Below are 4,355 nucleotides of genomic sequence, written 5' to 3'. Positions count from 1 at the left end.
ATATATATGCTATGGGAACAAAGAAAAGAACAAATGCTATTGTTTCCATTTTATAGAAGGTATAGTAAGTCAATTTATAGTATTTGTCAAAAATGTAAGTTAACAAAATAAATGGGAATAAAACCAAAAGGAGATCTCCTTTAGGACATGGGTTTCTAGGCATTGTGAAATGAGATTGATATTAACAAGAAGCAATCCAGTGGAGACTCATCCAAGTCTTGAGGCAAAGTTTTCATAGTAAATACCCTTATGATTATCAACTTCAAATTTGGTATGATAATCACCTGAGTTAAGCTTTATATTCATTTTTCAAAGATCAACAATAATAAATTGATATACCTATACACAATTGTTCATAGAAAGCTCTGTAGCTTCCCAATTTAGGTCAGTTTCTTAATATTCAAAACAAAACTCTAAGTCAGTTTGCATGAAATTGCACCAGACAGCCTCTGCACTTCATTTTCAAATTATCTTGTATTGTTCACTTCAACCAACACAAAGCAATAATTTTAGTAATTTAATGTTATTTTATTTTACTTGAGATTAATCTCCAAATTGATAAATAGATGTATATAATTCTAGCCAACTAGATTGATATCAAATAATTGCAAAGAGCATTTTAATTCTAATAGAAACATTTATGTATATATATATATATATATATATATATATATATATTAGCATGTCTAAAGATAATTTTAGCCTGGTAATACAATACAGCGCTGAGTTCAGGGAATAATAATAGAAAATTTTCTTCATTGAACTACAGAAAAGCTGTGAATCAAACCAATTCTTTTTCTCATCTGTAGTCAACCACCATTGTATCCCTTCTCCTTTCTTTTGAGGTTTTTAGCCAAGAAAAAGATCTAGGTTCATCTGATTTTAATCCCATAGGTAGAGATGACCATTTGAATCAATGAACTCTGATTCTTTCCTATAGGAAAGCTGAAAAATCTTTGGGAAATACATTTACAAAACATAACATTGAATGGAGACTCTTTCCTTTTTGACCTTCCTTTTCTCAATTTCTCAAAGAAAAACTGTGACAGAGCTGACTGTTCTCAAACTTTTTGAACTGGGCTACCACAGTGGTTTTTCTTCTCCTTTCTTTCTCTTATCATTTTTCTTTTCTTTGTCTCTCTCTTTTTTTAATGTATGTGAAATACCAGTGAGCTAAAAAGAGTTGAAAGAACACAACTTCTTCCTAACTTTATATTTTTGCCTTTGGCCAACAACTTCAATTTTTCTCTTCCAGGAAGTGCTGGAGGAGTAAATGAAGAATAGTGAGCCAAATTTCAGAATTCTCAAGAAGAATTCAGGAACAGATCTCTTTGTCTTTAACATTTTTCAGCAATGATGGAACCATATGAGAAAGAAATAGATATCAGTAGTAATTTTGCATTAGGGGTGGTCATGGAGTACTGAAGGAAAAAAAAATCCCACTCAAAGTATTATGCTATAAATCATGCAAATTGAATTTATGTTGTATGTGGGCAAATAGGGTTCCAAAGAATCTGTAAACAGAAGAAAAGAGCCTTCTTTTTGTGTTAACTATTTCTATATTTTTTGTTTGATGCACTATTCTCAGAGATTATTGCTGATAGTTGCACATAGTAGGCACTCAATAATTGTATGTTGAGTGATTTCTGATTAAATACAGGAATTGTATCCACTTTTATATGGAAAATCATGTTTTCCTTGAATCTTAATCATTATTTTTATTATAATTATTACTACCTATCAAATTTCTTCAATTGGCCCACCATTGTAATATGCATGCATTGTTAGGTATTTCTCTGTGGTAATAGGACATTCCAGAAGTATCAAATAATTTCTTAGGAATCAAGTGAATAAACTATTTGATCAGCAAGCATCTGTTATCAATACTCTAAAATTTAATAAAAGAACAATGTTTGATTAGTGGTAATGTTGGTTTTGTTACAAAGTAAAAGTTATCTTATATAAGATAAACACATTAAAAAAATTAAAATTTTTCCCCAAAAAACTTAATCATTCAGAAAGAAATATTTTTAGTTTGCTGCAATAGTGAGAAGTCAATTGTGAAAAGTATCATTTTCTGTATTTATTCCTTTCAATAAGTAAATTTTAAAAATTTAACTATATTAATATAAATAACTGGTTAACTTCAACTGTCAAATCCAGAGTTTCATAATGGATATGATGAATAATATCTTTAGTATTTTTAAAGATTTGGGGTGGGCAAAAAATACTAAATAGGTCCTAAGTGACAAGAGTGAGTCAGTGTCTATGAACCTCAGGTCAATGTGACTCAGATGAAGCACAATATATAACAATGATTCACTACCAACAGGATAGCAACCTACCATTTTTTGAAAGCTAGACATAAACAACTGGCAAAGACTGAAAATAAGCTTGAAGTATACAATCTACGGATCTGAAGAAGCATCTGTTTTGTCTACCTAATCAATTGTTCTTAAACTTTAATTAACAGAGAATATTAGAGGGGTAGGATATGGATCAAATAAAATGTTATTGCATTGTAAGATGGAATCATAGCAGAAGCCAAGACATTTATTGAAATGAAGTATTTAGTTTCAAAGCAGTCTACATTGATGTCTTGTTATAGCAATTTTATTTTGACAGACCAAACGATGCATGAATATGCAGTTATCTGGTCTGATGGATGTGTTACTGTGCAAAGGTGTAACAATCTGTGCTTTCTTATTGAATGATTGAATTTTCATTTTTTCCTCAGAGAACAACTATACACTGTATTTTCAACTAATTTACTATCTTGAAAATTTCTTGTTAGTTAGCAACATAATCATGGTTACTTTATTACCAAATAAGAAGTAATTTTGTAAGGTTGATAGCATAAGAATTGTTCGATAGAATTTGGTCAACAATTTGGGAAGATGGTGCCATGGGGAGGTTTGTGAAGGTAAGTAAGAGTCTGTTATGAACTGAATGGTGTCCTCTCAAAATTCATGTGTGGAAGTCGTAACACCCGATGTGACTGTACTTGGAGATAGGGCCGTTAATGAGGTAATTAAGGATAATTAAGGTCATATGGATGGGGCCCTAATCCAACAGGACTGTGGTCTTAAAAGAAGAGAGACCAAGAGTGTGCATATACAAAGGAAAACTATGTGAGGACACATTAAGAGATGATGCACTACCATCAGCTTTTGAAATTTGCTATGCTAGTCTTCCACTGCATTATTCATCTTGTGATCACTGTTCAGTACTGATGTATAAACATTCCAAGTTTCTGGTGGGAATCTTGGAGCTTCTTGTCTTCTCTCTCTGCCATACCTTCCATGGACATACACTCTCTCAACATAATTCATCAGTTCATCTAAATTTTCTTCTGCATTCTCCACAATATACTCAAAAGTTTCATTTACATCTTCCAAAGACATAAGTGGAAGTCTAAACAACGTGTATGCACATGTACAGTGTTACTTTCCATTGTCATACACTCATGTGTTAGACTCAAAGAAGATATTTTTTGTCAAAATGATTGTGAAAAGTGAAACAAGCATTTTTAGTTGTGCATTTGGTAGGAATAGTCAAATTGCATTTGAGATTGCATTCATATTTGCAATCTTGAATTTATCACACACAGTGAGGAGATAATATCAAGATTTCTTTCCCATGCAAATTCAAGAACTTTCATATATATATACATATATATGAAATATATATGTATACATATATGAAATATATATATGAAATATATATATATCTGTAAGTGTCATCTCGTGTTTCCATTGTTAATGCATAAATCAATGGCATAGTATAACCCAACACTACAGCATGTGTAGTAAATAAGTGAGTGAACTCTGTTGATGCCATCTTGAAGTTGCCATCACTGAATAATGAGGTACTGGCATTTAATGTTGTATATTGTCATGAGTTGTGTAAATAAGAATTATTTTGTCATCTCAAGCACTGGAACAATGCATAAGAAATTGTTCTCTGTGTCTGGAATTATACTCCTCTGGAATTTCAGTTCAATACAATTAAGTTGGGTTTTGAGGTTGATGTTTATTTTGAGTTCTATTTAGTTGCTTCTTTAATCAGTTTCTTTCCTGTAGCATCTCAATATCACAAAGAGTTCTTCAAAGTACCTGTGATGGTGTTGCATTTGGTTCTTCCAAATGTTGTCTTAAGCTTTTCATGGTTTTCCTTACTTCTTCTTTAACCTCAGTGTTGTGCTCATATTTTCCTGTCCCATTTTGAATGGCTATAACATTATCCAAATCTTGACTAGTTGTACATTGGACATTGCAGATTCTCATCTTTTTACAGCACCAGTACCTTTCACTTCTATCTTTGTTAAAGGAATGGAAATAGTAACAAAACCCACT

This window comes from Grampus griseus (genome assembly GCF_964374135.1).
Source record: "Grampus griseus genome assembly, chromosome: 17".
In the NCBI taxonomy this organism is placed as follows: Eukaryota; Metazoa; Chordata; class Mammalia; order Artiodactyla; family Delphinidae; genus Grampus; species Grampus griseus.
Note: the sequence above shows the minus strand (reverse complement) of the source record.